At 44.7% G+C, this 12,544-nt stretch overlaps 1 pseudogene; it reads right to left on the minus strand.

The window, feature by feature from the left end:
- Positions 1–10,447: 10,447 nt before the first annotated feature.
- Positions 10,448–12,078, minus strand: LOC148000824 (alpha-enolase pseudogene; annotated as a pseudogene).
- Positions 12,079–12,544: the final 466 nt, after the last annotated feature.

The raw sequence follows: 12,544 nt of genomic DNA on the forward strand, positions 1-12,544 counted from the left end.
AAATCAAGCATGCTTCACATCGCTGAGGAGAGGGTTTGGTGGTAGGCTTTTAGGGGCGGAATGTAAGCTATTCAGAGAATCCAAATGGTTATCCATAAAATGTCAACATATTGAGTTTGTGCAAATGCCATTAGCCATACCCCTTTCCTGCTTTCAATATGAAGACTCAGCAAGGTCAATGTGAACTTATTTTAAATTTAATATTTTAATCAGAATAATACATGTGTACAGTCTTACAGTAAAATTATGTTTCAAGTATAATAATTAAAATGGTATTCCTTCCTTTCCTCCCATTCCTCTTCCTCTTCCTCCTCCTCCTCCATTTTTTCTTCTTCTGTTTTTGTTTGTTTGTTTGTTTGTTTGTTTGTTTTTCCAAGACAGGGTTTTTATGTGTACTGAGCCCTGGATGTCTTGAATTCTCTTTGTAGCCCAGGCTGGCCCCAAACTTACAGAGCTATACTTCCCACAGCTTCTGAGTGCTGGGTTAATCTTAGTAGCTATTAACTCTTTTAGATTTTAGCTGAGTCTTCATCTCCATAGCAAATAGAATTCTAAGACAGTTTGTTTTCATTGACCACTTTTCATCACCAAGACCCAAAGCATGTGTATTTCTCTCTGTTTTCCTGTTCTTTTATAAAGTATAGCTGTCATACTCTGTCACATCATGTCCTGTTTTCATGATCATGGCCATGGAAATATTTTCAGCTGAGCCAAATTCTGCAATATGGCAGCATTTCTTTTTTTATAAGCCCCATGCTTCCCCTAAAGTTTTAGTAATTTCACTATCTTTCATATTGTTTCATTTACTCTTTAACTGACACTAATTTTCCACCACCAGCCTTAGTTCTCTGCCTGGAGTTGTCAAGTTCTCAACAGAATCCAGTACTTGAGCAGCCATCAGCTTCAATCTTTCCAGGGAAAGTTCTCAGTGAATTCTCATCCTCCGTCTGCCTAGTTCATAGAGTTTCTGAAGCTGACATGTTGCTATGACCCAGAGCTTCCAAATCACAATGCCAGGATTTCCAAGAAGAAAAATTATTAAAATAGTTTGAAAGTTCCAGTGTAATCTATAAAAAATCTGTTCTGTCACTGGTTGGAAAGAGCTATTAGTGGTTTTGTTGCAGGGGTGTGAGTTTTAAATACAACACTTTGTTACCCATTAGGAAACTGCAGTATTAAGGCCAAGAATAAGATGACCTTACATGTGATCTCTTGGTATGGGTTAGTTCTTTGTGAGCTGAAGGAAAGCATGAAGGTTAACTAAAAACAAGCAGGCAGGCAGGCATCCAAGCAAGCAGGCAGGCAGGCAGGCAGGGAGGCAGGCAGGCAGGGAGGCAGGCAAGCAGGCAGGCGAGCAAGCTAGCAAAGAGCTTCTCTGGTCATCTCTCCATCTCCTTTTTCCCTCAAGTAAAAAAAAAAACAAAACCTGATCTTAGAATGTAGCTCAGAAGTAGAACATTCATCTAGCACACACATGATCCTTGAATTAGCTCCCAGCAATGCACTAAAATAAACAAACAAACAAACAAACAAACAAACAAACAACCCTGATATTTCTCTTCCTAAGTGAAGCCATAAAACCTAGGAAGGTCAGTGTCTGAACTTACACCTTCTTCTTCTCCTCCTTCTCCTCCTTCTCCTCCTCCTTCTCCTCCTCCTCCTCCTCCTCCTCCTTCTCCTCTTCCTCCTCCTCCTTCTCCTCCTTCTCTTCCTCCTCCTTCTCCTCCTCCTTCTCCTCCTTCTCCTCCTTCTCTTCCTTCTCCTCCTTCTCCTCTTTCTCCTCCTCCTTCTCCTTCTCCTCCTTCTCCTCCTTCTCCTTCTCTCCTTCTCCTTCTCTCCTCATTCTCTCCTCGTTCTCTCCTTACCCTCCTCCTTCTCCTCCTCCTCCTCCTTCTCCTCCTCCTCCTTCTCCTCCTCCTTCTCTTCCTCCTTCTCCTCCTTCTCCTCCTCCTTCTCCTCCTCCTTCTCCTCCTTCTCCTCCTTCTCCTCCTCCTCCTTCTCTTCCTCCTTCTCCTACTCCTTCTCCTCCTTCTCCTCCTCCTTCTCCTCCTCCTTCTCCTCCTCCTTCTCCTCCTCCTCCTTCTCCTCCTTCTCCTTCTCTCCTTCTCCTTCTCTCCTCGATCTCTCCTTCTCGTTCTCTCCTTCCCCGCCTCCTTCTCCTCCTCCTCCTCCTTCTCCTCCTCCTTCTCCTCCTCCTTCTCCTCCTCCTCCTTCTTTTCCTCCTTCTCCTCCTCCTTCTCCACCTTCTCCTCCTCCTTCTCCTCCTCCTCCTTCTCCTCCTTCTCCTCCTTCTCCTCCTTCTCCTCCTCCTTCTCCTCCTTCTCCTCCTTCTCTTCCTCCTCCTCCTTCTCCTCCTCCTTCTCCTCCTTCTTCTCCTCCTCCTTCTCTTCCTTCTCCTCCTCCTCCTTCTCCTCCTTCTCCTCCTCCTCCTTCTTCTCCTCCTCCTCCTTCTCTTCCTTCTCCTCCTCCTCCTTCTCCTCCTTCTCCTCCTCCTCCTTCTCCTCCTCCTCCTTCTCCTCCTCCTCCTTCTCCTCCTCCTCCTCCTTCTCCTCCTCCTCCTCCTTCTCCTCCTCCTCCTCCTCCTCCTTCTCCTCCTCCTCCTCCTCTTTCTCCTCCTCCTCCTCCTCCTCCTCCTCCTCCTTCTGTTTCTTGTGATAAGGGATTCCATTTGCAGGGAAAGGGACACGCAGAGAGACAAGGACTGTGATAACCAACCTAGCTGAGTGCCCCAAGTCATTCCTGCTAGCTTACACTATTATCTAGCTGTTTTCCATGGCTACCCACTTCCCTCATCAGACACACAATGAAATAAATTCTTCAGGCTGCATATCATGTGAAACTTAAATACATTTTCAACATGTTTCTTGGCACTTTTGCCTCAGAAACTTTAGACATGACTTTGGAGACATGATCAAAACATTTATGACTCTTCCTTTCCTACAATTGTTTAGTCTCTTACAAAGTAACTTTTTAACCTTTCACTAGATTAGCCAAGATCAAAATAAATAAAAAGCTTAAGTAAATAAATGTTCAGATGTGCATACAGTTAATAATTTATCTACTATATTGAGTTCAAAAAAGAATTTGCTTAGCTAAGCACATTAGCAGCATTCCAAATTTAATTTAAACAAATTAGAAAGAGAGGTATTCAGAAATACATTCAGTCACATGCTGAGTAACAGTGTTTCAGTCAGTGACAGATTGGAACCCTTAGGGACCTGGCATGATAAGAACCTTCCCAAATGCCAGTTAACACGCACTGCCAGTGCACCATAGGAGCAATACGGTTCTAAGGCTCTCTGAGATGTAGGTACTGCTGGGCTAGGGAAATGGGGCCCAGCTCCATCTTCAAGGCTTTGCTTACTGCCAATCAGACTCTCATAATCCTTTTATGGTGTTTATACCTTTATCAGAGGGATGATTCTTGCTTTGAAGTGTTACCTCTTCAATTCCGCAGAAACAGCATTGTTTGTGGCTTATTGATAGCATGGTCTTTGTCTAGGCTACAGCTGTACAGCAGATATTGAACAGACAATGAAAGGACAACATCCTTTGTGGCTGCAACATGAGCCTTGTTGGCCTTGCCATGATGTCATTGAGGAATTCATCCATGGCATCCGAAGACACTGGAGAGGCTCATACATAGCTTAAAAGAATTGATGGGGAGGTTGCAAAAATCAACAAGGTTGTGGTTGAGATGGAAATGCCTTTACTCTTCAGATCTGGATACAGGATAGGGATGGCTCTGAGGTGCTTAGAGACACACTCCAAGGTTCACTAATTAAGGACTGGTGCAGCCTGAGCAGAAGGACGTGACTGAAAAGAGGCAAGAGAAAGGTAAGTAGAAAAGAAGGTGCAACTCCCCAGTGAAAGTTCAGTTGGGGATATGCTGACCTCAGGGAGCTTCTCTTGAGCACCAGGAACAGGAACCCAGCACAGAGAGACCTGGGAGTAGAGCAGTGGTCAGGTACAGATCTATCACCAGCAAAACCAGGTGAGCAAAAAACAAGCTTTCTTCCAGAGACAGACTTCTGAAAGAATATGCTTCCCTGAGGACAGCCTCAGGCAGGTTCCTCAAGAAGGATCTAGAAGATTTTGTTGCCACAGCAGGTGACGGGCTCAGGCCTTTTGTAACCCATGGAGATCTTCTACAGGGTGAGAAACTGAGTCAGAGAACAGTGATATTGGTGACTTTGCTCTATGTAACTGTGGTTACTATGTCTTAGTTTTAAAAAAAGTATTTTAAAACAGGAAAATCTTGTAGAAGAAATATGCAGGGGAGGTAATAGTTGTGTATGGCTATAAGGTGCATCTGTGCATTAAACTCATGTTAGTACAGTCCACAACTAAAAGAAAGGAAAATTTATAAAGTAAAAAGGTTGCAGTGAAATAAAGTTATTAGTTGGGAAAGAAAGATGCCATTTTCAAAGTTAGAATGCCCTAGGTGAAGCTTCTGAGTGTGCAGGAGAGTACATTCAAGTTGGAAGTCTTCTGGTTCACTCCCACTTGGACACAGCCAGAACTATATAGTTCTGCAGGCTGTCCCTAAGGCAAGGTGAGGCCAGCCCTCTCCTTATGCACAGTTGGTGCCCTGTCTCTCTTCGGTTTTGCTCATTGAGCTCCAGTGACATGCCTGGAGAGTTTCGGTTGCTTTCCCTGAGGATTAGTGAAGTCAAACACATTTTACTGTGTTTTCTGGTCACATAGATACTTTCTTTTGTGAGGTGTCCTTATGGTATTACACACTGACTATAATCTGGGCCACCACTTTAAGAGGAGCGTTCATCCTCTTAGATCCCCCTGCTACTGGGTCACATACTTTCCTGAGCATGGTGGCTCCCTTTGTGGAGTGTGATAAAGCTGCCTAGGAAAAAAATGAAACAACCCCCCTTTGCCTTCTTCTAGAAACTGGAAGCTGACAAGAACAGCATATATTTTTAGCAAGTTGTATTTAGCATATGACACAGTGGTGAGGTCTTTTCTTCTTTCCCAATGGCCATATGCTCACAGGTGACAATTCTGAGAATGCTTACCTCTTGGAAAAAAAGCTGACTTGTTACCACTTGACATATGGCTATTGGTAGGTGGATGCTTACTTCTCCATAGGGCATCTTTCCCCAACTGCTTTCCTGGCAAGGTCAGCATTTGGGGGCATATCTTTCTAAATCTTAGAGCAGTGACCCAGCAAGGCCAGCATTTTGTGGGGCATGTACGTGTAAATGTTACGGTGGTCATTGAGCAAGGTCAGCATATGGGAACATGCCTGTCTAAATCTTACAGTAAGGCCCCTTCCAACACAGTCACTCTGTAGCATTGACTGTTGAAGAATTTCTTTTCAGGATACAAATTTGGAAATGACTGTGAAAATCAGAGGTCTGAGTTTATTTAGTTCACCATATAGAGGAAGAAATAGGAATATTGTAAACATTGGTGGTGAATAGACCCTGACTGCCCAGACTCTCTGAAGCTCTTTCCTAATTTGCAAGTTGGGAATAAGCAGACAGCATCCACTTGTCAGGTTGCTGTGGGAACAGAGTGCATGTAGCAGAGTATGCCGCAGAGACCAATGAAGCCTTATTCTGTTGTCTATGGTGCACTAAACACTGTCCCCGAACTTTGCCTTAAAATAACTACCTGTCATCTGCTTACAATGTGTTCTCTGAGTTTGGAGTTCCATTGGGTATATTAACCACACTCCAGAGTAGGCTCCATGTCTAGGAGTAATTGGCTAATACAAGTCAAATTCTGTGTTTTATTTGTGGGCCCTTTGTTTTGTTTTTGGCATTTTTATCTTATTAGCCTTTTGCTTGTTTAGTTTGATTGTCATTTTTGTGGCACTTTCTTTTTTGAAGTGGAAATAGAGGGAAGTTGCTAGTATACTCTTGAGGGAATCTTAGTTGAGGAGTTGTCTCTGTCAGCCTGGGCTATAGGCATGATTCCTAACTGATGCATTATGGCCTAGTCTACTGTGGGTGGAACCATTTCTGGGTAGGTAGGCCTGGGCTATTTTAGAAAGGTAGTTGAGCCAAGCAGAGGAAGAAGGCCTTTAAAGCAGCATTTTCCATGGTCTCTGATTCAGTTTCTGCATCCAGGTTCCCACCAAATTCAATGGCTTCCCTCAACAATGGACTATAACCGGGAATCTAAACAAACCTTTTCCTTCCCCAAATTGCTTTTGGTTAGTGCTTTAGCACAGCTATAGGAAACATAGCTAGGAAACCACGACCTGTCGTAGACCATGGTGCTATGCTCTGTGATACCCAAATGTCAGGGTCTACATCTGAATGTCTAAGGACTTTTCTGCAAACTCAAAATCCCATCTTAGTATATATGACAGTCAGGAATGTATGAAGGAGTTAATGTTCCCTGGGCCAGTGGATAAGGGACAGGCAGTATCTTCCCTGTATTAGTTTTCCAGAACTTCTGCAACAGATGCTATAGAATGTACGAGATGACAAATGTGGTGACTTCAAGTGATAGAAATACCCAGAGAACATGGTGGGAATGGGACAGAGAGGATATAAAAGCTGGAGAATGGGGAGTAGTGATGTGCGGATGGGGAGGAGTGCTGTGCAGATGGGGAGGAGTGCTGTGAAAGAGTAGACATGCCCTGGCTCTTGTGTTCATGAGCTCAGTGTGGCTATGGTTGCCTGAAGAAGACCCACACAAAGTCACTACCTCAATATTGATAAAAATTTCAGCAGATGGTACTAATTAGATTCAAGTGGTTATAAAAGAAGGGGTGGCTTGAAGGTGGGTAGGCATCATGTTTCTGATGATGGGAGAGAAGGGAGCCTGGAAAGTTGGCATGGGTGTGGTCAAGGTACATTGTATACATGTATGAATTTGTCAAAACCAATGTAAAATATTGAATAAAACCCCACAGACAGCAGAAATGTACTATGTTTTGGATTGGTCTGGCACTATATATACAAATGCTAAATTCTAAACTTCAAGATCTGGTGGCCACAGATGAACAGATTCTCTCCCACTCCAAGAGACGCTATGTAACCCTTGCTCACCAATTTAAAGCTATTGGTTAAATAAAAGGAGCTACAGACAATTACTGGGGAGAACAGAAGTAGATGGGGTTTTGGTTAAGTCTCTGGGGGTCTTAGGTAGGGACCATGAGGAGAAAGAAGGAGAAAAGAAGGAGGGAGGAAGAGAAATAAAAAGTAAACAGGAGGATTCTATTAAATGCGATAAACCAGGAACACATGGCCGGGGAAGTGCCCCCTGAGGACAGACCGATGGAGCGGAAATAACCCTGGTGAGACTCAAACAGCAAGGAGTGCAGCTGGGGAATTAACAGTGTAGTGCAAAAAAATAGATTAGATGTAGTTCACATAATAATTGTGCTAAAGCTGATTAAAAAATCCATAGGACTCTGTCTCAATTATTGGGGGGTGTCTGGGTCATATTAATAAGTAATAGAGTTTATTAAAATCCATTTATAAACTCTCTAGAAGTTTAGAGTACATCACTCTAAAGTGATGCTGAGCTCTGAGACTACGGCTACAGCCTTCCCTGCCTCTTTCTAATTTATGGGATAGTTTCCAATCATTGATGTCCATTGAGCTGCCCCTCCGTCCTCACAGGGCCTTTCTCCTTTGCATCAATCCATTGGTCGCAGGCCAATATACCAAAGTTAGGACTTTGTATATATTTTGGGGGAGGTAGTTAATTCATAACATTTAGATCTAGGAAATCCAATATTTGCACAGGATTGTGCACCCTGTGGCCACCCCACCTGGCTGTCTGACTACATAAACCACTCTTGTTGACTAACTCCCACTCTCCTGAGTGTCCCTAAATCTTCTAAGTCAGTTGTGTTGCTGACCCTCGTCCTGAGGAGGTCTTGTTTCTCATCAATCCCAAAGAAATATAATGAGTCACTGAGAAGCTTAAATGGTGAGTGGGACGGCACAGGAAAGATCACCTTTTAGACTTTAGTTGGTAGCCTAGCAGTGACTGAGGTCAGTGGATGACAATTAGCACATTCTAGAGATAAGCAGAAGTACAACATTTATTTCCATTCCATACTGAATATGAAAAGGATAGACCATGAGGTTGCCCAGCTTCTGAGTTCAGATTAGAACTGCTGCATGCTTGCACTCAGCACAGGGACAAACAGCATGACGTCCATGCTTCTACCGTATGAACTTTAGCATGCTTATAGAAATAGTCACGGCAGACACGAAATGATGTTCCCTTCATCAGTTTAAGCAGCATGGCGTTGTGTGGTAAGCCTCTGGATACCCTATATACCTACCCACCTAAGGATTCTTAAACATGTACTGTAAGAAAGATAATTCTTGTTCCAATCCCTCTGTCACTTTCAGTTAGCTCTCAATAAATCCGTTATTGCAAAAAATGCTTAGTCTCTCAGACATTGCTATTCCTAAAAGTAATCTCCATTAGATCAAGGATGGCTGTGGTCTGAGGAGAACAGAGGGAAGGGGTGGTACAGGGGTGCAGCACACTCTCTGTCTCTGTGATTGACTCTCAGGGAGTTTTCTTAAAGTGACACACATGCAACAGTCAGAAGTCCTTTCGCATAGGAAGAACATCAGTGGCAGCCTTGAAACTGAACTCTGGATGAGTGAAGTATGTGGTCAACCTTGTGCTTCTGTGTGATGATCCTTTCTGTTCAGTTGTCAGCTGAGTCCTTGAGAACATACTCCCCATTTCCTGAGCCGGCCTCTGGACTAGTACGATGTTTTGCCTGTAAAGTCTTATTTGCCTACAGCTGGGCACTGAGATCAAACCTCCCATCTGTGTTTGCATTAATGTTAATGGCTGTGATGAAAAGGGGTTCGGCAAGCTCAGCCTCTGGATAGATGCACTGCTCTTATATGGCAGAGCCTACAGCTCACATACTCTGGACTTATTACAGTGCATGCACTTATGAGCTTACAGCTCACTTACTAAACTATATTAGCTCTTCTAGTCTATGTCTCAGCTATGCCTCATTTATATGCTTACCTTAAACTCTTAGTCTAGTAAGCTAAATACCCCATATTGCCTGCTAAAATAATGAATTTCTTAGCATCTACTCAGATGGGATGGACCATTGGGAAGTGGGGTGAAAATTGAATATAGACATCAAGTATGACATTGGAAACCCACAAGAAGCCAGATCTTCAGATGCTAACTGTTATAAATATACTCAAAGGCACTATGAATATATCCTCCAAAGAGCTGGAGGTTTTGTCTAGGTTCCTTCTACAGGCCATAGGTTTCTGAGCTAACTCTTCATTTGGGGAGGGCAAATAGAATTGTTTCAGTTTGTGGGCTGAAGACTAATAAAGTAAGGAAAAGAAGTGGGTGAGGTCACCACAATGTTTTCAGAAGAGAGGGATGTTTTGAATTAAATTGAGCTCATTCCAAGAAGAGACTGCCCGATCTCAGAAAAACTTCAGTTCTAAAGACTGTGTGTGTATTCTTAGCTCCTATGTGTGTAAATATCCTGTACTGTGGAATAGCAATATTGTTGCACTCTGCTCTACACACACACACACACACACACACACACACATATCTTGATGTCACATGAAGCTGAACGGGTACACAGAGCCAAGCCATAGCGCCCAGGGCAAGAGCAGTATTGCACTGCTGGGGCACCAACACAAGCACTGAGGCAGCCATATTGGATAAGACTAAAGCCCAAACAGAAACCCCAGTCACCCCTCAGCCTAATGCACAAAGCAGCCAGGGACTTCGTGAGCATTGGTCTCACGAAGCTTCTGCAAAGACTACAGTTAGAAGATGGCGTGAAAGGGTGGCAGATGCATAAACTGAGGATTGTTTTAGATAGTAAAGACGGACTTAGAAGCAACCCAGCAGCGTCTACTGACAGAGCTGTGTATCACACAGGCCTCACTGTGAATGGCAGTAAAGTCTGTGTGATGTGCCCCCATTTTAGCGATGGCTTTCCGTCACAACTGGTAGAAGGCAGAGCTAGGATTATGAGGACAAAGATCTGAAATCCTCAGCATGCTGTGCACAGATCATAGTTGGAGGCAAGTCTCTGCGAAATACAATGAAGAGGGCCAGCAAACTTCTGCGGTGAAGAACCAACAGAAAATGACAGCAATAGAGGCAGATGCCTCCCATTCGGGGCCACCTCCCTCTGTGTTGGGACTCACTGGCCATTACTCTTATGTTTGGAAAGGAATGACTACTTTGTCACTCAGGGATGTATATATTTTAAGGCTCTCTATCAGATGTTATTGGTGTCACTATAATATAACGATATTATTAATATATTATTAGGGGATCCAAGAGCCTACCCTCAAGAGCCATCAGAACCCTGAGGTCAGTGACCAATATGCAGATTGCTTTCTGTCCCTGATGACTGAAGTTGTCTCAAACAAACAGAAGTCACTTTTTTTTCTGTCTTCTGAGGTTTTTATTTTTGAGTGTAAACCACTTGGGGAATCTTGATGGTGGGCACCCTAAAAATTGCAGTGGAGTTCTGAGGGCTCCAGACACTAGCTGCAAAGCGAGGTGACAGAAACAATGATTCAGACAAATCACGTGATTACAAAACCAGGGTCTCCAACAGGGATCCAGGTGGTCAAGCATGGACATCTAAGGGAAGCAGTGACATCAGAGGGGCAAGCACTGGGCTGGCCTTGAGCCACCTGGTACAGAGGATCCGGTAGTTCCAGGGATCTCCATTCCATGCCTTATTGGCCAGGGGGTTCCTGAAGGACCTGCAAGCAAACTTGGCTTTTCTGCCCAGCTCCTCCTCAATGCTAAGGATCTGATTGTACTTGGCCAGGCACTCAGATAGGCAGAGGGCAACAGTCTTGATCTGCCCAGTGCAGAGCCCCCACCAACAGGTCTGCAATGAAAGTGTCCTCAGTCTCTCCAGATCGATGGGCCACCATGACACCCCAGCCATTGGACTGGGCCATCTTACACACCTGCAGAGACTCAGTCATGCATCCAATCTGGTTCACTTTGGGTAGGAGGCAATCGCAGGACTTCTCATCTGCAGCCTTGGCAATTTGCTTAGGGTTGGTCACTATGAGGTCATTGCCCACCACCTGAATGCCTACACTAGCTGTGAACTTCTGCCAAGCATCCAAGTAGTCCTGATTAATGGGGTCTTCAATGGACACCACTGGGTAGTCCTGGATGAAAGACTTTTATACGTCAGCCAGCAGGTTGGGTATGATTTACCAGCAGGAGTCATCTGGAGACTTGAAGTCCATCCAGGTCATACTTACCAGCCCTGTAGAACTCGGAGACAGCCACATCCATGCCGATGAAAACCTGGCTACTGTAGCTGGCCTTTGCAATTGTATTCTTGAGCCTCTCTAGGGCTTCTTTGTTCTCCAGGATATTAGGTGCAAATCTGCCCTCAGCACCTACATCTTTCCCGTACTTCTCCTTGCTGATGTTCTTCAGGTTGTGGTAAACCTCTGCTCCAATGCACATGGCTTCCCGGAAAGAGGATGCCCCCACAGGCAGGATCATGAACTCTTGCATGGCCAGCTTGTTGCCAGCATGAGAACCGCCGTTGGTCACATTGAAAGCTGGTACCGGCAGGATGACGTCAGGGTTGCCGGCCAAGTCAGCAATGTGACGGTAAAGGGGCACCCCCTTCTCCATGGCACCAGCCTTGCAGACAGCCAGGGACACTCCCAGGATGGCGTTTGCACTGAATTTAGATTTATTCTCCATGCCGTCCATCTCGATCATCAGTTGGTCAATCTTCCCCTGCTCCACAACATTCCGTTTCCTGCTAACCAGAGCAGGTGCGATAGTGGTATTGCTGTGCTCACCAGCCTTTGAGGCACCCTTCCCCATGAAGAGGGTCTTATCATTGTCTCGGAGTTCTAGGGCCTCATAGATGCCAGTGAACGCACCGCTGGGCACCGCAGATTGGAAGAGACTGTTTGTGGTGTAGAGATCCACTTCAACAGTGGGATTCCCACGGGAGTCAAAGATCTCTCCAGCATAGATCCTGAGAATAGATATTGTAAACTACTGGCAGTCGGATGCTGCAAAGGAAGGAAAGGGAGTTCTGTAGACACTGAAGAGTTAAGGACAGATGTAAGCACGACTTTGTACTCAAGTAGCACTCAGATGTCACTTTTCTTAAGGAATCGGGAAAGGCAACCTGAAATTTTTGAACACTGACAGAGTCACTTCAGTTTTGTATAACCCATGCATCTGGCATACCACATCATCAGAGACAGAAGTTTCCAGAGGCAGCTGGAACTGATGAGATACAGAGAAATATACAGCGTGTTTATAGGAAGGCTCGACATTATGGCCTGGGCAGGGACACCTAAGCTTATACACATGCGTGACCAGATTTTCTTGGGCACAGACTGCTCATTAGCTATGTAAGGCTGAAATCCCCCTCCATGACCAGGGTCTCCCTCTTCTGTTCCTAGCCTGGTTCTGGTGGTCTGCAGATCTCAGTCTGTGACCTATAGGTCATTGGCTGTTGGCAGCAGAACATACGTGTCTGTTTTTGAGCTGGGAGGGTTGTTCTAAGTCCAAGTTTACCAGAGGGGATCTTCAG

This window comes from Rattus norvegicus, chromosome 15 (assembly GCF_021556685.1).
Source record: "Rattus norvegicus strain SHRSP/BbbUtx chromosome 15, alternate assembly SHRSP_T2T, whole genome shotgun sequence".
NCBI classification, from domain to species: Eukaryota; Metazoa; Chordata; class Mammalia; order Rodentia; family Muridae; genus Rattus; species Rattus norvegicus.